Source organism: Crocuta crocuta, unplaced genomic scaffold (genome assembly GCF_008692635.1).
Source record: "Crocuta crocuta isolate KB4526 unplaced genomic scaffold, BGI_CrCroc_1.0 scaffold102, whole genome shotgun sequence".
Taxonomy (NCBI): domain Eukaryota; kingdom Metazoa; phylum Chordata; class Mammalia; order Carnivora; family Hyaenidae; genus Crocuta; species Crocuta crocuta.
Window position 1 is genome coordinate 9,325,612 of NW_027530019.1, and position 22,687 is coordinate 9,348,298.

At 38.0% G+C, this 22,687-nt stretch overlaps 1 protein-coding gene and 1 pseudogene across 5 annotated transcripts in view; one reads left to right on the forward strand and one right to left on the reverse strand.

Annotated features, from left to right (window-relative positions):
- Positions 1–22,687, reverse strand: part of CTDSPL2 (CTD small phosphatase like 2) — a 77,978-nt gene that overhangs the window by 54,027 nt on the left and 1,264 nt on the right. The gene's annotated exons all lie outside the window — the stretch shown is intronic.
- LOC144231770 (bublin coiled-coil protein pseudogene) lies at positions 10,029–10,278 on the forward strand (annotated as a pseudogene).

The following is a 22,687-nucleotide window of genomic DNA, read 5'->3' on the forward strand; positions in this document are numbered from 1 at the left end:
AAGGCATTTGACCATCCCCAACACCCTTTTCACAATAAAAATACTCAACAAACCAGTAATAGACGGGAACTTCTTTTTTTTTTTTTTTAATTTTTAATGTTTTTTATTTATTTCTAGGACAGAGAGAGACAGACAGCGTGAGCAGGGGAGGGTCAGAGAGAGAGGGAGTCACAGACTGAAACAGGCTCCAGGCTCTGAGCTGGCAGTCAGCACAGAGCCCGACGCGGGGCCCGAACCCACAAACCGCGAGATCATGACCTAAGTGAAAGTCGGACGCTTAACCGACTAAGCCACCCAGGCGCCCCTAGAAGGGAACTTCTTAAACCTGAGAAAAGGCAGCAATGAAAAATCCACAGCTAACATCATATTGCATAATGAAAAACTAAGTGCCTTCCTCTTAAGGTAAAAAATAAAACAAGGATGTCCACTCTCACCACCTCTATTAAATGGCGGTTCATGGCCATAGAATTTAGGCAAGAAAAAGAAATTTTAAAAATTCACATCAGGAAGGAAAAAGTAAAACTATCTCTTCACAAAGGACATAATATTCCAAGAAAAATAACCACAAAAGCAGAAACCATAAAAGCAAAATAGACTTCATAAAAAATTTTTTTTCTTAATGTTTTTATTTATTTTTGAGAGAGAGCAAGACAGAGTGTGAGCAGGAGAGGGACAAAGAAAGAGGGAGACACAGAATTCAAAGCAGGCTCCAGGCTCTAAGCTATCAGCACAGAGGCCGACATGGAACTCAAACTCATAAACCATGAAATCATGACCTGAGCCGAAGTCAGACGCTCAACCGACTGAGCAACCCAGGTGCCCCTAAACTTCATAAAAATTAAAAGACCTGAGAAGACACTTCATAAAAGCTAGATGAATGGCCACAAGCATATGAAATGATGATGCTCAATATAATTCACCATCAGAAGTGCAAGTTAAAATAAAAATAGAATACGCCTACTTGAAAGGCAAAAATTAAAAAGACTGACCACAACTGATCACAAAGATGTGGAACAATGAGCACTCTCATAGTCTGCTGGTGGTAATATAAGGTTTTTGGTAGAAGTTGAGCAATTTCTTTTAAACAACACCTCACCCCTTCATCCAGTAATTTTTTCACTTCTGAGTTTTTATACAAGAAAAAATGTAAACATGCCCACAGGATACTTTTACAAAGATGTTCCTGGCCGACTTTATTTACAATAGCCACCTCAAATTGGAAATAACAAAAATGCTCAAGGTCAGAAAAGTGAATACTGGGGTGTTTTCACACAGTGGAATAATAATTAGAAAATAGAAAGCAACAATTATTATTATCATCAACAACATGAAAGAATCTCAGACATTATGCTAAGCAATGGCAGTCACAAAAAAGTATATATCTGATGACACCATTAAAAAGAAATTCTATCAGAAGCAAAAATAATCTAAGGAGAGAAATCAAAATAGAAGTTGCCTTGGGGAAAAGAAATGACCCGAACGCAAGGGAGTATGGATCTATTTGTCAAAACTTAAAGCTAAAATCTACGTATTTCAAAGTACGTAAATTTTACAAAAATTTACACCTGTTGGGGCACCTGGGTGGCTTAGTTGGTTAGGCGTCCAACTTCAGCTCAGGTCATGATCTTCTTACAGTTCGTGGGTTCGAGCCCTACATTTGGCTCTGTGCTACCAGCTAGCTCAGAGCCTGGAACTTGCTTCAGATTCTGTGTGTGTGTCTCTCTCTCTGACCCTCCCCTGCTCACGCTGTCTCTCTCTGTCTCTCTCTCTCTCTCTCAGAAATAAATAAAACATTAAAAAAAAATTCACACCTGTAAAAAGTTCCTATGAACAATATTAACCAAGTAGCAAGAAGTTGGGAGTGGATGGGGATACTTCCAAATGACAGACAAAATATTAATAACTACTCAAATGGAATGATGATTTTATGGGGCTTCATAATACCACTGTTTACATTGTGCATATGTTTGATATTTCCATTAAAAAATAGCAACAAAAGGGGTGCCTGGGTGGCTCAGTCGGTTAAGTATCTCACGAGTTCAAGTCCCGGGTCAGGCTCTGTACTGACAGCCCAGAGCCTAGAGCCTGCTTCAGATTCTGTGTCTCCCTCTCTCTCTCTGCTCCTCCCCCGCTCACCCTCTGTTTCTCTCACTCAAAAATAAACATTAAAAAAAATTTTTTTTTAAATAACAACAAAAACCCTCATTATCAGAGTTACTGGCAAGGTTCACCACTGAAATGAAACTGAATTAAGTCAAAATAGACTAGGACAGTATCAAATGAGAAAAGCAAAGAACACCTACAAAAAAGAGAGGTGGAGGAACATAAACTAAGCAATCTCAAGAAAGCAATTGTCCATATTTTTTAACATACTAATAAAATAACAGAAAGTTCCATTTAAGTCAACAACTGTCCTGAAGAGAACATCCTTATAAAAGTTCAAGGAAACAAATTTCACATTAAAAAGTAACAAATTAGATCAGGGCGCATACAGTCATAAGAGAAATGCAAAATAAAATCTCTAACTTTCTACAGACAGTAAGATTGCAAAAGATAAGTCCACAAAAGCGTATCACAACTACACAGTATTTCCAAGTAACCTTGAAGACATTGATACTAAGGAATAATTTTAACCAGGATTTAAGGAAAGGGAAATGAAGTGAAAGAATTTGGAAAAAATTAAGAACAAGAAGTTATTTCTAAACTAGACTAAAAAAAAAGGAACAAAAAATTAAATGGATAGAACAAAGAAGGAATATTTTCACACATTAAAAAAGATTCAAGGTTGGGGCGCCTAGGTGGCTAAGTCAGTTAAGCATCCAACTCTTGATCTCAGCTCAGGTCTTGGGCTCACAGTTGTTGAGTTCAAGCTGCACACTGGACTCCCACGCTGGACTTGGAGCCTACTTAAAAAAAAAAAAAAGATTCAGGGGCACTTGGGTGGCTCAGTCAGTTAAGTGTCCGACTTTGGCTCATGTCATGATCTTGTAATTAGTGAGTTCAAGCCCCATGTCAGGTTCTGTGCTGACATATCAGAGCCTGGAGCCTGTCTCTGATCTGTCTCTCCCTCGTTCTCTGCCCCTCCCCCACTGGCACTCTGTCTCCTCCTTAAAAAACAAAATAATAAACATTAAAAAAAGAAAAGAAAAGAAAAGAAAAAGATTCAAAGATTTAAGAGGTGCCTGGCTGGCTTACTTGGTGGAAAATGCAACTCTTGATCTTACAGTTGTGAGTTCAAGCCCCATGTTAGGATTAAAGATTACTTGAAAATAAAAATCTTAAAAAAAAGATTCAAGAGAAACTGATAAATACGGAAAATAGATCAGATACTCAAAAACAAGAGAAAATTTGAAACTATGTATTGAAAGAAACAGACCTGAGAACAGCAAATATGAAAACACAGTCTGGTTTGGTATGAATTACTAGAACTTCACTAAACTTTAAAGGGGGAAAAATCCTCCTTTGGGCATCTAAGCCAGACGTACGCAAACTTTTTCTTACAGAACCACGCAGTGAATATTTTAGGCTTGCAGACCACATGGTAAAAGTTAAATGAAATTCAAATATCAGTGTCTGGAACCATGCTCATTGGTTTCAGTATTGTCTATGGCACTGTTTGGCAAAATTATCCAAAGACAATATGTAAGTAAATGAACATGGCTGTGTACAATAAAATTGTGTTTACAAACACAGATAGTTAGCCCATGGGCAACAGGGATTTGCAGATCCCTGATCTAGACATGTACTAAGTGACTTTATAACGGAAAAAAAAAAGTAAACGACTCTAAATTTTTAATAGCAACACTTCATACCAGACAAAAAATGAAGTAACATATTTAAAACAAAAAAAAAAAAATCAAGAAAAGAACATGTAAGTAAACCAAGGATTTTATATCCAACAAAAATAACAAGAAAAATGGCCATAAACTATTGTCAATGAGCAAGAACTCTGTGAATACTGTGCTCTTCCTAAAAAATCTAACAGAACACTTGAGAAAACCAGACTACAGACATTGCATAAGAACTGATGGTGATCAGGGCACCTGGGTGGCTCAGTCGGTTGAGCAACTGATTTCGGCTTACGACAATAATCTTGTGGTTCACAAGCTCAAGTCCCGCGTTGGGCTCTGTGCTGACAGCTCAGAGCCTGGAGCCTGCTTTGGATTCTGTGTCTCCCTCTCTCTCTGCCCCTCCCCTACTCGTGCCTTCTCTCTCAAAAATAAATAAAAATATTTTAAAAAAAAAAGAACTGATGATGATCAAAAATACAACATCGAGTTAGTCATAAAGCAAAAATAAAAGGGAGAGAGTATAGTATGTATATTCTCTGACAATGTAAACATACTTAACTATTTAAAATTTAAAAGTGAGGGATGAAGGTGGCTGGGTGGCTTAGTTGGTTAAGCGACCACCTTAGGTTAGGGTCATGATCTCACAGTTCCTGGGTTCAAGCCCCACATCAGGCTCTGTGCTGACAGCCTGGAGCCTGGAGCCTGCTCAGATTCTGTATTTCCTTCTCTACCCCTATCACGCTTGCATTCTGTCTCTGTCTCTCTCAAAAATAAATAAACATTAAAGAAAAAAAAAATTTTAAAGTGAGGGATGAATGTGAAGAATACAGCAAAAAGAGTGCATATACGGCTTCAATAATCATGCATATGGTACAGTACTGGCATGGCTATTGTGAGTCTCATGAGATAAAATTATTTAGATTTCTAATTCCAGGTCTATCATCTACTGGGTCCTCAGAAACCTAGAACAGTATGGAACAAGAAGAGAGAAATATAGAGGAAGTTAAAATAAAATTCCTGGAATTCTGACTATGTCCAACTTAAGAGGTCAACAAATCTTCACAAAAAGGAACCATTCAGTTGGACAAAATAAGAAAAAACCACCACTTCAGTACTCTAGAAATAAAACAAAGGCATATAATAATCTGAGAATCCTTATAAAACTGCTCAACTTTGAGTAGGAACATTGGGAGTCTGTCATTCCTATCTTGGGCTGCTCTACTCCCCTATTCCCTACCTGCAAGCTCAGATGGTTTGTCAGGTTGAGAGGACTGTCAACTTTGAGGTCACCATAAAAAGAGACACATAATTTACACCAGTTGAACGATGAGCACACTCAATGGTATCATCTTATAAGAGACATTTCTGGTATAAGTAATAATTTCTGTAGCCCGTAAACTAGAAGAGCCAACAGCTCTAACAGCCTGCAGATGCAGGGGTTGTTGGGCCAACCACATTCCTGGCTGAGGCAGCACACCTGCACAAAAGAGACTAAAGAGGGCCCAAGCCATCTACATATTGAATCCTGCCCATCAAAATTTCTTTTTAATTTTTAAAATGTTTGCTAACTGAAAAAAATGTTTTTCTTTTTAATTTGAGGGGAGAAGGCCTTGGGGAGAGGAGCAGCAGGAGAGAGAAAACATCTTAAGTAGGCTCCATGTTCAATGTGGAGCCCAATGTAGGGCTCGATCCCACAACCCTGGGATCATGACCTGAGTCAAAATCAAGAATTGGACGCTCAACTGACTGAGCCACCCAAGTGGCCCCAAAGTAAAAGTAACTTTAAACTATAGTCATGATGGGTAAAATTTTAAATGTTTTAGTTATATTTATAGGCTACCTCTAGTTCCCATTTGGTTGAATGCCTATGCATGCCCTTTCCTCATTTTTTTTTTAACAGTTAAAATACTGGGGCACCTGAGTGGCACAATTGGTTAAGCATCTGACTCTTGATCTCAGCTCAAGTCAGGATCTCACAGGTTGTGTGTTTGAGCCCCACACTGGGCTTTGCACTGATGGCACAGAGGCTGCTTGGGATTCTCTCACTTCTCTCTCTGCCCCTCCCCCACTTGTGCATGAGCACGTGTGCTTTCAAATTAAAAAAAAAAAAAAAGAATCAAAATACGCAAGTTGAAAGAACGCTAGTTCAAGCTCCCTAACCAAAAGCAGAAACCTTTCAGATAGTTTTTGTTGTTGTTTTTAAAATTTTTTATTTATTTTTGAGACAGAGAGAGACAGAGCACGAGTGGGGAGGAGCAGAGAGAGAGGGAGACACAGTATCTGAAACAGGCTCCAGGCTCTGAGCTGTCAGCACAGAACCCAATGTGGGGCTCAAACCCACGAATCCCAAGACCATGACCTGAGTGAAGTCGGATGCTTAACTGACTGAGCCACCCAGACGCCCCCAGTTTTTCTGTTTAAAGGTAACCTAGAATGTGCTCAAATAACTTAAGGAGACATGAAGCTCACTAGTCCCCAGTGCAAGTATTTAAAAATGTTAAATCAGTTCTAAACAAAAAGAACTTTTAAAGTGGGCTGAATAAAACTTGCAAATATATAACATCAATTCCTTTATTCAGTAAAGAAGAATTTCCTTTTTTTGAAGTTTATTTTAAAAAAAGAGAGCACATGCTGATGCACAGGGGCATATGCACCCCAATGTTCATAGCAGCACTCTCAAGAATAGCTAAAACCTAGAAAGAGCCTAAGTGTCCATCAACTGACAAATGGATCAAGAAGATGTGGTTTATCTATACAATGGAATACTACACGGCAATGAGAGAGAATGAAATCTGGCCATGTGTAACAACACGGATGGACCTTGAGGGTGTTATGCTGAGCGAAATAAGGCAAAGAAGGACAGATACCATATGTTTGCACGTATAGGAGGATTAGGAGGAACTTAACGGAGGACCAAGGGGGAGAAGAAGGGGAAAAATAGTGGGGGAGAGGGAGGGAGGCAAACCATGAGAGACTCTTGAATGCCAAGAACAAACTGAGGGCAGATGGGGTGGGGGAAGGGGAAAGGGGGGTGATGGGCATGGAGGAGGGCACTTGTGGGGATGAGCACTGGGTGTTATATGGAAACCAACTTGACAATAAACTATTTAAATAAAAAGAGAGAGAGAGAGAGAGAGAGAGAGAGCACACATGCACTAGCACTAGCACACACAAGCAGGGGAGGGGCAGAGAATGGAGAAAGAATCCCAAGCAGGCCCTAGCTCTCCTGATGCAGGGCTCGAACCCACAAACCATAAGATCATGACCTGAGAAGAAACCAAGAGTGGGACAGTTAACCAACTGAGCCACCCAGGCGCCTCAGTATGAAGAATTTCTGAAAAGAATTTAACTCTTGCAACTTGGTTAAGCATAATTTTCCTTGTTTTAAACTCAAAGCTTAGATTTTTTCCATTGTAATACTTAAAAAAACAAATATTATGTAACTTTTTTAGTTTACCAATTACAACTTAACTTAGAAGTTAGATTATTTACATTATTTGCCCCAACTCTCCAAAGTAATGGAACTATATTTACCACTTCAAAACAATTTGTATTTCCAAGGATCTCAGTATATATTTGCTAATTTAATCTGTTAGCATTTCTTGCAAATTACTAAAATCCTAAAATAAAGGCTCAAATGTCTAAGCTTACTTGAATACTGAAACATAATTCAAACAAGCACACTACCAAAACACTGCCTAAAAAAGTATTGTGTTGGTTTTCTAGTAAGGTTCCTGTCTGCTCCAGAAAACCAACCCCTTAACCTATCCTTTTCAAAATGAAAGTTCCTATCTTTTTTTAAAAGTTTTTTATTGTTTATTTTTGAGAGAAAGAGCACACGAGCAAGGGAGGGAGAGGGCGAGGGAGGCACAGAATTCGAGGCAGGCTCCAGGCTCTGAGCTGTCAGCACAGAGCCCAACAAGGGGCTCGAACCCACGAACTGTGAGATGACCTGAGCTGAAGTTGGACGCTTAACCGGCTGAGCCCCCCAGCCACCCCATAAAGTTCCTATCTTAACTACATTTATCTGAACATGGAAAAGGCTAAAATGATACATTAACCAACAGCTTTCCTTTATTAACTGCTACACGCAAGGCACTGTCCTAAGTGCTTTCTAATACATTGTTTCACTTAATCTTTCAACATCATAAAGTAGTATCCATTACTTCTATCTCATGATGGAGGAAAATGAGGTGGGAAAAATGGCAGAAGTGTTTTAAGGACCAATTTCCAGGTAATTTCAATAAAAATAACTGGCAATGTAAAAACGTTGTATTTATCACCAACAAAAATACTAAAAAGACACTAAGAATTCTAATTTCCCATTACCCTCTAAAGTTTGTTTTTACTTCTGCTCTTTTCTAAATACATACTCATTCACAAGTTATTTTCCCTCTGAATGAACCCCTGTCTATACAAAGCCTTAAAATAGGGTTAACTTACAAACAGCTGTGTTTACAAGCTGGCAATTGGGAACTCAAAATATAACTTCTCATAGAAATAGTGTTACAAATAGGGGTTACAGTTCCAGGGAAGCTACTATGGCATACTTTTACCCATAATATAATTGGACAGAAAAATCTAGACTCTAAACCATTATATCAACAGTGTGCAAAACTATATTCCCTGTTTCTACACCAAACCTATCTGGACTCATACTAAAACCACAGATCTCTAGTGCTGGGAAAACTGGATATCCAAAAGCAAAAAATGAAGTTGGACCCTCATCTTACACTGTATACAAAAATAAACTCAAAATAGATAAAAGACCTTAACTTAAGAGCTAAAACTATACAACTCTTAGAAAAAAACATAGGGGTAAAGCTCATGACATTGGCATTGACAATTATTTCTTGCATATGACCCAAAAGCACAGGGAACAACGAGAAAAAGAAAAGATTAACTGGACTACGTCGAAGTTAAAAACTTTTCTGCATCAAAGGACACTATCAGGGCACCTGGATGGTTCAGTTGGTTAAGCATCCCGGCTCAGGTCATGATCTTGCAGTTTGTGAGTTCAAGCCCCACATCGGGCTCTGTGCTGACAGCCTGGAGCCTGGAGCCTGCTTCAGATTCTGTGTCTCCCTCTCTCTTTGTCCCTCCCCCACTCGTTCTCCGTGTGTCTCTCTCTCTTTCTCTCTCAAAAATAAATATTAAAAATTTTTAATAAAAAAATAAATTTAAAAAACGACACTATCAACAGTGAAAAAGGTAATCTATGGAATGAGAGAAAATATGTGCAAATCATATATCTCTTAAGGGTTGGATATTCAGAATACACGTTAAAACTCCTACAACAACAACAAATCAAACAACCCAGTTCAAAAACGATAAAAGACATTTCTCCAAAGAAGATATACATAAAAGCACATCAAAAAATGCTCAACATCACTAGTCATTAGGAAAATGCAAACCAAAACCACAGTAAGACACGTCTTCACACCCACTAGGATAGCCATTATCAAGAAAACAGAAAATAAGACTTGTCAACAAGGATATGAAGAAACTGGAACCCTTGTGCACTGCCGATAAGAATGGAAAATGGTGCAGCCACTGTGGAAAATACTACAGCAGTTCCTCAAAAATTTAAACATAGAATTGCTATATGATCTAGCAATTCTACTTCTAGTTATATATTCTAAAGAACTGAAAGCAAGGATGCAGATATTTGCATAGCCATATTCACAACAGCCAAAAGGTAGAAGCAAAAGTGTCTACTGACAGAAAAGTAGATAAACAAAATGTGGTAGAAATACACAATGGAATATTATTCAGCCCTAAAGAGGAAGGAAAATTCTACAACATGCTATGACACAAATGAAACTTAAGGACACTACACTAAAGAAAATAAATCAGCCCCGAAAGGAAAAATATTATGATTTCACTTATACCTACTCAAATTAAGTACTTTATGTACCTATGTACTTTTGTACCTTAGTATAAATCTGTTTTTTCTGGGCCTTTCATAACAGGTATTGGAATGGAAGGATAAGTAGGATTAGGAGAAAGACTGGTCTGGGGAAAAGACTACAAAAACCATAGAGGAGGGGCTGACCATAACATAGCTTTGGGAGAACCACAATGTTTAGGAAAGACGAAAAAAATCTGCTCCTCTGGTCCTGCGTTCCATCCAGTGGAACGTCCTCCACCTTCCACCCTGTGCTGGATGTGGGTGCACAATAACTGCGTTCCATCATCTTCCATCATCACGCAGCCGTTGGGGCACCCAAGCCCACAATGTCAGGTCCTAATAGGGACCTGGGCATGCTGGTAGGGGGCAACTGTGGAAAGTGAGGAAGACGGCTTCAGGGAAGCAGAATATACTGCCACCAACTCCACGTTGGACCAGATCAACTCCTGTCTAGACCACCTGGTGAAGAACGACCACCTCCACACCTACTTCCAACAGCCACTTGACTCCAACCAGCAGACACACTGTGACTTCCAGCAGCAGCTCAGAGAGGCCCCTACGGATGCCAGTCCCTAGACTCTTGGGAGCCCCCAACCATTCCTAACCTTGACTCCCTGGGTGAGGCTCTGACGTAGGCATTCACCACCTGGCTAGATACCTTTTCAAGGGCTTGCCTACAGGTCCTCTGATGGACCTGCCTGCCTGGACCACCTTTCTGGTACTCCCTTTGGCATGTGTGGGGCCAGCCCTCACCCACCTTGTCTGCCTGCCCAATTTTAGGGCACTTTCCACTCTACCCAAGCCTTGAATCCTTGAATGTCCACATTAAACGGGCCTCCAACAATAACAAAACCAAAAAACCAAACCAAAACAAAACAAAACAAAAGGAAAAAAATCAAGGACCCATCAGGGAATTATTCTCTTTACTATCAGTCTAGCCAATTTGAACCCTTTCCTTTGGTCTAAACCAAGGAAAGGGCAAGGGAGTTTATCCAAGCAACCTGAGCACAAAGAAGTCATGGAATTGCAAACTACAGCTCTAGAAAAGAAAGCTTCTCTAATTGTGGAATTTTGCCTAAAGATTCACTTTTATACATTAATTGGGTTCTGCCTACACAACAGAAAGCTGGGGGTAAAAATGCTTCTACAAGCCTAACAACAATTCTTAAAAAAAATGGGATAAACTACAAAACCAAACTTTTCTTAAACCCATCAGAGAGCTGAGGACTTAGGGAAACCAAATAAACATCCAAGAAAAGAAAGCCCTTCCTAGGAGAGACAGGATATAAGCACTGGCTCACCTAGGGCAGAGCAAGGGAAGAGACAGGTGCCATAAAAACATCTTTAAAAATCATCTAAAATTGTTAATAAACTTCTTAAAATTAAGGCAAAGTGGGCTAGCATAGAATGTAATATTCCTGGTAGCTACAGACACCATGAGACTGTATCTTTGCCACAGACCTCCACCAGGTGCTCACAATATGGGAACACATGACTAGAAAGAATCTTTCTCTGGTGCAGAGCTAAAGAGGGGAGCAGCTTCTACCAGGGAAAAAATACCAAAGCTTCAACCAGATCTTTCTTCCACAAGGAAAGAAAAATTTAATGCTGGGGAAGGGGCAAGTCCAGTACCTTCAGGGCACAAGTGAAGACATCATTAAGAATGAGGGTAAAGTTAAAGAATAACTCTACTACCACTAATGGGTGGGGCAGGAAACAGTTTTAGGTGGAGAGATCTTAATACCACTGCCTTTAGAGATCTCCTACCATTAAGGCAAGGCTCAGGGAATCCCTTTCCAAACAAGACCTGAAAAGATGCAAGCCTAATTTGACACAGACAGGCAATCATGGACAGAGCCCCACTTCTGATGCCCAGATACACAGGGCCTATCCTACATTGAGACTACACCAGAAAAACACCAGATTAATAAGCACAAATTAACACAACTGTCTCTACCACTGGAAGAGAGGAGAGCCTACAAGGAACACAAACAGGTGTACACAGAAAGCCAATCAGGAAAACTGAGAAACACTTTCTCATGCTTCAATTTCTAGCTTAAGCCCAAATAACGCTAGAGAAGTTTGAAATCAATGGTACACTTAAAATATTCTTCACAAAGTAAAAAAATTGTTACAAAACCAAAACTCAGCTCAACTGAACTCCCTACACTAAAAATCCAGGTATACAATTTTCCAGGAATATATACTATCTACTCAGTCTTTAACTGTTATTCATGATATTCATGATATCTAGCATTCAATAATATATTGCAAGACACACAAAAGAGGAAGAAAATACAACCCACTGTCAAAACAAAGAATTCAACAGAACCAAAAATCAATGAGGTCAAAAACAGAAAACTCAATGAAACCAAAAGTTGATTTTTAAAAAAGATCAGTAAACTGACAGACCTCTAGTAAGACTGAGAAAAAATGGGAAAACACAAATTACAACTACCTGGAATGGAAAAGTGAAAATACTACATATCCCACAGACATTATATGAACAATAATGGAATATAGCAAACAACTTTATGCCCGTATAGTCAACAATTAACATGAAATGGTCAAATTCCTCAAAAAATATGAAGTACCAAAGCTCACACAAGATTAGGTAACCTGATCAGTCCTATTATCTATTTTTAAAAATTGAAATTTCAGGAAAAGCCTCCAACACAGGTGCCCAGATACTTCACTGGAAAATCCCTACCAAACATTTAAAACAAAAACAAAAACAGAAGCACCTGGGTGGCTCAGTCAGTTAAGTGTCCAACTCTTTTGATTTTTGACTCCGGTCATGATCTCACAGTTTGTGATCTTCTCCCTCTCTCTCTCTGCCTCTCCCCCTTTCATACGTGCACATGCGCGCGCACTCTCTCTCACACACTCACTCTCTCTCAAAATATATAAATAAACTTGAAAAAAAAAAGAAATTGTTTAAAATAAAAACAAAACACCAAATCTACACAAACTCTTTTAGAAAATAGAAGTGAACACGTCCCAACTCACTTTATGAGGTCAGCATTACCCTAGTAACAATTGGGCCAAGTACAGATCAGAAACTGCCTACACAACATCTGCAATAACCTAATACTATTACTTAAAATATAAAGAGAAGAATTTTAAACATGCATGTACTTCCTCTTCTTGGTAATTCTATTTATGTTAGAATTTAACATATCCTCTAGGTTCTCTAGGAGCTCTATTACTAGATAAGCCCTTTTCTGTTATAATACAGAATAAAACAAGATTGAGAAACGAGTACACTAGGGAAATAGATCTGATAAATGAAAATGATACACTTTAGCTAGATTACATCATAAAACAAACCTAACAATGGACGCAATGACATTTTAAGCCTACAAACTCATGTCACTGCAAGGGGGGAAAGTATATAAATAATGTAAAACATTTCTACATTTTCAACATTTAAACCAGAGCTCATTTCAGGAGTAGAAAGAGATGGCTGCTCAGCAATCTAAAACTGGACAATGAAGGTTGTTTTCTATTTACCTGGAGGCCAGCTAAAAGGATTGGGAAAGTGGTGGAAGGCAGGGAGAAAATCTCTTCCAAATGCTAATTATCAACTGCAAAATTAATTCTACTAGTGTCTCTACTACCTCTAAATTTCAGACTCACATCCAACAGCCTTCTCACCACTTTCACCTGGCACCTCAAAGTCAACTCACCTAAAACTGAACTCACCTTCCCACCCACATTCCCATCCCACCATCACACCCAAACCTGCTCTTTCTACTATATATTTCCTACTATATATTTTTTACATTTATTAATTTAAGCAATTTCTTTACCCTATGGGGGGGGCTCAAACTCACAACCCTAAGATTAAGAACGACACGTTCTACTAAGTGAGCCTGGCAGGGATCTCTCACTGTATTCCTGATCACAAATAATGCTCCCAACCATCAACCTAATCAATCAAACCAGAAACCATCCTACACATCCTAGTCATTCCTCCTTGTCCCCTACAATCACCACAGCCTGATGATTTCACCTGTAAAACATTTCTCAGCCTTGTCCCCTTTAAATCCATCCTTCCCACTCTACACATCTGCCTGTTCCTTCTTTTTTTTTTAAAGCTTTATTTATTTTTTTTAATGTTTTATTTATTTCTAGGAGAGAGAGAGAGAGAGACAGCGTGAGCAGGGGAGGGTCAGAGAGAGAGGAAATCAGACTGAAACAGGCTCCAGGCTCTGAACTGGCAGTCAGTACAGAGCCCGACGCGGGGCTCGAACCCACGAACCGTGAGATCATGACCTAAGCGAAAGTCGGACGCTTAACCGACTAAGCCACCCAGGCGCCCCTGCCTGTTCCTTCTCATTAACCGCCTTCAAAATAAAGACTAAACTCTAGCATTGTATATAAAACCCTATACAATCTAAGTCTTTTTTCATTGCTATTTGCTGCCTCTCTCTTTGCACTCCAATAACAATAGTTTCATGCCCACACTATGCTGTATCCTACTTCTGCTTTTCTCTTTACCTCAAACATTCTTTCCTTTCAACTAATTCTTATCTTCAACATTGAAAGCTCAGCCCAAGTATCATGCACCCCAGTAAGTTAAGTAACCACCTCCATATCCCCAAGCCAATGTAAACCTATGATCTCTACCTAAGCTCTTAACAAATCCTACTGAAATAATTTTACATTAACTGTACTGGACTGTAAGAGTCTTGAAGGCAGAAATCTAATCTGTAACTCCAGTAACCTAGCATATAATATAACTCAATCTCTGAATTGAACCATACATTTTTCTCATTTTCCTCAGAGACCAGAGATTAGAGAATGGGAAAAACCTATATCACTGAAACACAAACAACCCTCACTGCAGCAATCAATTCTTGCTCACAAAAAGGAGCCTATAAATAAAACTAAAAATGTTCCTTCCTCATAAGATTTCCTTCCTCTACACAAAATCCCTGATCCCAAGCAATATCTGAAGCAAACAATTATGGTTACAGATTATCTTGTGCTAACAAGATTATAATAATGCTACCAGCATAAATTCAGTTAATAATTTGCTAATGAGGTCTTGAGTGCACAAATTTTTATCAAAACAATAAAACAGCACCCTGCATATAAAGGATTCTTAACGAACGTTCTAGGACCACCCTGATGTATATATCCTTTAAACAAGTATTTGCTGAATGAGACAGAGAAGAGGGAAACAAAAGTGAGTAATAAACAAAGAAAATTATAAAAAGATTACAAATCAAACTTTAAAGGAAACAAAGTCTGGATTTTCCTATTAAAATTTAGATACATATTAACTGTAAGCTAGCTATATAAAGAATATATGCATGCAAGGTTCCCGAGTAACCTCCTGAGAGAGTTGTTTAAGGAATAACAGGGAGGTACCAGTCCTGAATCTATCATTCGTTAGGTGAGATGCTGATCAGACACTAATTAAAGTCATGCAACCATTCTAGCATTTCATTTCCTCAACAGCAGAAATTACTGGACATCAGATCTGTGCATTTCACTATATGTAAATTTTACCTAAAAAAAAGAGCTGCCAAAATGGGAAATGAGTCATTAATTAATCTGAGCTGTTTTCTTCCTATCACGTACAATTCATCCCACAGCACCCTAATTAAGAATTAAGACAAACATTTACTACATGTTAAAAAGTCTTGAGAATGGCTCATCATTAATAAAACAAAGACTTTACTGGACTAGGTGACCCTTTGGTCTTCTCTAGCTCTAGATTTCTATCAGTTTGTTAATTTATATTATTACAAATAGTATCACTACTGAATTTATATTAAAATTTATATTCATGAAAGAAAAACCTAAAAATCACTGCCTTCCTTAATACCAAATGACATTTTCAAAAGTGTCAGCATCTGTTTTTTCTATCTATATTTCTAGTCTGACTAATCTGAAATCAACAACTTCAGGTACTGCAACTGTCCACTTTAATCTCTACTACTTCTTTAAGCCTTCATTAAATGACGTCAGAGAAGGAACAGATTTCCCTGTCCCTCCCACTTATCATCTAATAAAAGTCAAAAGTCAACTAGGGCAGAAGGACTAAGTAGAGGAGTATTATATAAGCATAAACTTCAATACAAGGAGAGTTTTCATCAAATCCTTCTCCCAAAGTGTGATAAAGATAGGTGGTCATTTTGGGGTTATTACTATTTTTGATGTACGACTTTGTCTTTTATTATTATCTAACATTGTAAGATTCTTCAAAAGCTACTAAACATATAATACTTATAATCAAAAGCATTTGTCAAAATATAGGGAATATACAAAAAATAAAACAGCTACTGGGTTATCAGGTTGATAAAATTATGAGGTTCTTTCCTCTCAAAATTTTCTTTGGTGAACAACAAAGAATGCTTTTTCTAAATCTATGGTCAATTATTTTTCTCTAGAGAAACAAAATATGTGATTAAACTGATGATGACTAAAAGACTCTGTGAAAGTATGAACTCTGATTTTTTAAAGAGGGCATTATTCAGTTTGTTAATCACTGAAAATACTAAGGCACAATCATTCAGAGATAAGGTTTTAAAATAATACTAGCAGTACCCCAACTTAAAACCTTGTTATGTCCTCAGCAGAAATACCACTAAGACAAAATCAATATTTGTTACGGACAGAATGAGGTAGTATGTCCTGCTGGGGACATTTTTGTATTTCTTTAACCTATGCTTTAACAGAACAGTAATTTGGAGGCTTTTAATTTTAACTGCCTCTAATAAATATAATTTAAACGTCTTGTAAAAATAGCATTCTTCTACACGGTATGAAAGAAATTCTTGTCAATAACACTTCATAACACAACATGTTAGCAAATACATAATTTATGAATTCATAAGAATTGAGTACCATAATACTCTTGAGAAACTTTTCTTTTTCCTCAAAAAGCACACAGGAAACTTGTCACTCCAGTCTATCATTTTTATCATATTACTATCCTTTCCAAAACATATATATATTCAAGCATTTTTGTTTTTTAATTTGCTGGGTCACCTGCATACATACAAGTTACAATGTACTTATTAGATACATTAACAAAGAAAATTTAAAGATAAAAGAAGTGAATTTAATTTTAGCAGAATTTTCCTAAGGGTACTTTTATTTTACTTCTCACTAAAACTGGGCAAGAAGATAGATACAACTACTCATTTATACTCTTTGATTAAAACTTCTATTTATTTAAAGAAAATTAGTTTTATGGGCACCTGGGTGGCTTAGTCAAGTAAGTGTTTGACTTAGGCTCAGGTCATGATCTCATGGTTCCTGAGTTCAAGTCTCACATTTGGCTTTGGGCTCTCTGCTGTCAGCGCAAAGTCCACTTTGGATCCTCTGTCTCCCTCTTGCTCTCTGTGTGTGCTCTCTTTCTCTCAAAAATAAACATTAAAAAAAAGAAAATTAATTTTATATTAAGCCTATTCTCAGGCCAGTAGAAATCTGAAACCTCCAGAAAAGATTTACTTAAAGAGCTAATGAAATGTTGACAAAAAGGAAAAAGCTACTAACTAAAATTCTTTATAATTATGTAGTAAAACACCAAGGCCTTTGCCCAAAATAAATTTACAGTATCTGAAATAATCCCTACTATTCTTACACTACCTACCAAGAAAAAATTAGTCATTTTGATTGAGATAAACTAAAGACAAGATTTATGAAGAGTAAAGTTTTTTTTGTTCTTAAATAAACTCTATCTCTAACACAGGGCTTGAACTCACAACCTCGAGATCAAGAGTCATATGCTGTATGACTGAGGCAGCCAGGAGCCCCAAGTGAACTTTTGTTTTTAAATTACTAGTTGGGACACCTGGCCAGCTCAGTCCCCAGAGCATCCAACTCTTGATCTTGGAGTTCTAAGTTCAGGCCCCACTGTGGGTAGAGAGATTACTTAAAAATCAAATAGACAGACAGATATATAGATAGGTAGATACATAGGTAGGTAGGTAGGCAGACAGTCAAAGACAAGGTATGGTCATAATTCTCTTACAGAAGTACACTCTTGTTTGCTATGACTAAATAAAAAGGCATACTCCCAATAATGAAAAAGTACATTATTTTTGAAATGTGATTGTGAATATTTTTCAAATAATTTTTATCAGTACCTCAGAAAAATTAAAGGACTGTATAATTAATTATCTTGTTTAACAAAAAATACTAAATCAGGTACTTGTAAGATCAGTGAAAGGTTAATCACTTTCAATTCAACAGGATAATCATACATATTTGGGGAATACCAGAAGAAAGCAATTATTCCTAAAACAAATAATCATAGTTTTTTCTCAACTAAAAAGATACTTATGGGGGCACCTGGGTGGCTCAGTCAGTTAAGTGTCCGACTTCCGCTCAAGTCATGATCTCACAGTTGGTGGGCTGGAGCCCCTTGTCGGGCTCTGCGTTGACAGTGTGGAGCCTGGGGCCTGCTTCAGATTCTGTGTCTCCCTCTCTATCTGCCTCTCCTCAACTCATGCTCCAAATCTGTATCTCTCTCTCTCTCTCTCTCTCTCTCTCAAAACTGAATAAACATTAAAAAAAAAAGATACTTATGTATTCTGGATATTTTTCTTTAACAAATAATATACTCTACTTTTATTTATTTATTTATTTTTAATGTTTTATTTATTTCTAGGAGAGAGAGAGAGAGAGAGAGACAGCGTGAGCAGGGGAGGGTCAGAGAGAAAGGGAGTCACAGACTGAAACAGGCTCCAGGCTCTGAGCTGGCAGTCAGCACAGAGCCCGACGCGGGGCTCGAACCCACGAACCGCGAGATCATGACCTAAGCAAAAGTCGGACGCTTAACCGACTTAAGCCACCCAGGCGCCCCTATACTCTACTTTTAATAAGGTGTACTTTTAAATTCCTACTTAAAGATTACTTTAACTAGTCAACATAAGAAACTTAAAATCTCAATTAAAATATTATGCTGGGAAAGGAGTCTTAATCTTTCCCTTTCTTGGGGCACCTGGGTAGCTCAGTCTGCTAAGCAACCAACTCTTGGTTTCGCTTAGGTCATGATCTCAAAGTTCTTCAGTTTCAGCTCCACATCAAGCTCTGTGATGCCGGTGGAGAGCATGGTTAGGATTCTCTCTCTCCCTTTCCCTCTGCCTCTCTCACATCTCTCTCCCTCAAAATAAATAAATAAAAACTTAGAGTCTTCCCTTTCTTATCTACTTTTAACAACATGTCTGCTTTTTAATTTCCCAATTTCTTTTTTTTTTTTAAATATTTTTATTTATTTCTAGGAGAGAGAGAGAGACAGTGTGAGCAGGGGAGGGTCGAGAGAGAGGGAGATACAGACTCTGAAATAGGCTCCAGGCTCTGAGCTGGCAGTCAGCACAGAGCCCGACGCGGGGCTCGAACCCACGAACCGCGAGACCATGACCTAAGCGAAAGTCGGACGCTTAACCGACTAAGCCACCCAGGCGCCCCTAATTTCCCAATTTCTTAATATAGAAGTATTCAGTCCACAGAAAGAAAACGTTCTTCCTAAACTATATAAGCAACTACGACTCAATTATTTCTGAAGTATTCAAGTGTCTTCTAATAGTGCAGTTTTAAGTTTCTTTAATCAAAGTAGTAAACACACTTTCCTGTTCTAAAATTTTTATAGCTGTTATGAAAACCTAACTGCTAGAACCTCAAGTCAAAGTACTGCTAGACATACTTCCTTTCCTATAGTCTCATTAAATTAATACAGGAGACTTTATGAATACCATAAAATATGGGATCCAAAATATACTCAACTGGCCTATTGTGACCTTATAATAAAGTTAAAAGACTTACTATGCAAAAATTTTACAACACTATTTTTCCCTGGCATTTTAGTGTTTCCCTTCACTCTTCTAAAAATACCATGCTAACTGGGGGAAACTGGCCAAACCTTTAAGCTGTATTTGTCCTTACAGTTCTCCCATTCTTTGGACCACACTTAGTCTCAGCCCTTATAACTGTCAGATTCACAAGATTTCCAACGGACCTCAAGAAACCCAAGTTTCTCACTGCAACTTGACCCCCAGCATACCTTTCTATGCTAGACAGTGTGTTCCTACATGTCACACCTCTCCTGATAAGTCAGCACATAAAGGCTTACTTCTACATTCTACCACCACCTCTGAATCCTCACCTGTTTGTGTTATCAGCAAGTTTATTTGATAAACTAATATGGAATAATATTGCCAATAAAGGACAATAGTTTAAAGTTTCTATTCCAGAGAAATTTGTGATTTTAAACATCATTTTTAAAAGAATTTCACAAGAGTGCCTGGGTGGCTCAATCAGTTAAGTGTCTGACTCTTGGTTTTGGCTCTGGTTATAATTTCATGGTTCATAAGATTGAGCACTGTTTTGGGCTCTGTTCTGACTGTGCAGAGCCTGCTTGGGATTCTCCCTCTTCCCCTCTCTCTGCCCCTTCCCTGCTCCCACATGTGCTCCCATAGGCTCTCTTGCTCAAAATAAATAAACATTTAAAAAGAATTTCACAATACACAGGAGAGACACAAAATTAGGCATTGGCAATTCTCAAATTATACTACACAGAAAACCACCTAGTCTACCTATTTGTAATGTAGAACCAATTACAATTTAAGACAGTTTAAACTGAAAATTAGGGGCACATGGGGTATTCAGTCAGTTAAGTGCCTGACTTTTGATTTCAGGTAATAATCTCACAGTTCGTGAGTTCAAGCCCCACATAGGCTCTGTGCTGACAGACTGGAGCCTCCTTGGGATTCTCTGTTTCCCTCTCTCTTTACCCCTTCCAGCTCACATGCTTTCTCTCTCTCAAAAATAAACAAAAATTAAAAAGAAAGAATTAAAAAAAAGATGAACTGAAAATTAATGCAGTCATACAACCAATAACGAATATATGTCTGGCTTAGATACGTGCCTCATGGCAAATGTCAAGTAAGTGAAAACTAAAACTTAATTTTATGGTTTTATCATAAGTTCCATATCTGTTAAATCTTCTCATCTCTTTATGTATTTAAGTGTTTCTTAATTTTTAATGTTTATTTATTTTTGAGGGGAGAGAGCGCACGCAAGGGAGGGGCAGAGAGAGGAGACACAGAATCCCAAGGTGGCTCCAGCCTCTGAGCTGTCAGCACAGAGCCTGACATAGGGCTTGAATGCATGGACCGCGAGATCATGACCTCAGCAGAAGTCGAATGCTCAACCAACTGAGCCACCCAGGCACCCCAAATCTTCTCATCTTTAAAGTAGAGCAAATGACCCCTCATAGCGAATCCAGTTAAAACTGGTTAGGTAGGGGTGCCTGGGTAGCTCAGTCGGTTGAGCGTCTGACTTCGGCTCATGTCGTGATCTCACGGTTTGTGGGTTCAAGCCCTGGGAGCCCTGCGTCAGGGTCTGCTGACAGCCAGCTTAGAGCCTGGAGCCTGTTTCAGATTCTGTATCTCCCTCTCTCTCTCTCTCTGACCCTCCCCTGCTCATGCTCTCTCTCTCTCTCTCAGAAGTAAATAAAACGTAAAAAAACAATTAAAAAAAAAAGGTCAGGTAACTTCTTTTTTTTTTTAATTTTTAAAAATTTTTTTAAAGTAGTCTCTATCTGCCCCCAACATGAGGCTAGAACTTGGGACCCCAAGATCAAGAGTCACATGCTTTACTAAGTGAATCAGAAAGGTGCCCCTAAAATGGTCAGGTAACTTTTTAACCTACCCAGAATAATTACCTTAGTACACCATATACGAAGTCCTCTCAGAACATTTGACACTTCTGACTTAAAAGTGTCTTCTCTACTTTATGCTTTTCACAACAACTTGGTAAATTATAAATAAAATTACAGACTGGTTACTTCAAATTCTGACAAACCACTTTATTCTTTATTGCTTTAACCCAAAGTAGAGTCTCCTATGACTGAAATAATTTAATACCATTTCACTCAATCTGCAATTAATTTTACAGTTAACAAGTTTAGAGCCTAGTACATCTTTCTAAACAACAGCTCCAAGTTATTTTTTTAAAACCAGAATTGTATGGATTTTTGTCCTATAATAACCTTGTGAAGAAACCTCTCAACCAGAAATCACAAACATGAGAATAGTTAGATAAATTTGGGAGAGAGAAAACACCCCCACTTCTTAATTTCTTAACAGTGGAAAAAGAATAAATTACTAGCTCAAATGAAATGCCCAAGAGACACTATGGAGAATGAAATAGTATAGGACACAGCAATCCTATTCAGTTTTTCTATACAATCCTATCTGGAATTTCTATACAGGTACAAGACCACAGAGATTAAGGACTATACCACTTACAGCTTTTACATCCTTTCAACCTGTAATGAGAAGAGCATGAAAACAGTGCAGATATTGAGTGAATGTAGAAGGTAAAACAATTTGTGAGAATTCTTGAAGACAAAATCTACATACAACACTCAGCTGTTAGCCAAAATTTATTAAAAACATTAATGCTTTATAAACTATCCAAACAGGTCATTAAAACAGAGATAAAGCCTACGCGAGTCCAATTATTTTTCCTTCTTTTAAACACATAGTGGCCCTATTTTTTTTTTAAACAAATAGGTTCAGCAAGCATCCAATATGCCCTCACCTTCACTTCCCATTCCCTTTTGGTCCTAGAAGACAATTATGAGGTTCAATTCAATCCTAAAAGACTGCTTCACATAAGAGCTACTTTTGCCTTGACTTTCTTTATGACCTTGGGGGGAATCTACCAAATGACAACTATAATGATGTTGGTGTATACTTGTTTATCACTGAAATTTAATCCTAATATGCTAACATTAGTGAAGTCTTCTAAACTGAACCTAGAGCTGAAAACCTTTGAGTTAAAACATCGACGGATGTATATTATGAACCACATTTTAAAAACTTAATCTGACTAGTTAAGGGGAAAAAAAACCTACCAAGGCCACAAATTCAACAAGATCGAAAAACAAATTCTGAAAAACACCAACAGCCTCCTTATTACTTCTCTTAATGGAAAACTGGTCTGCAAAGCGCAAAAA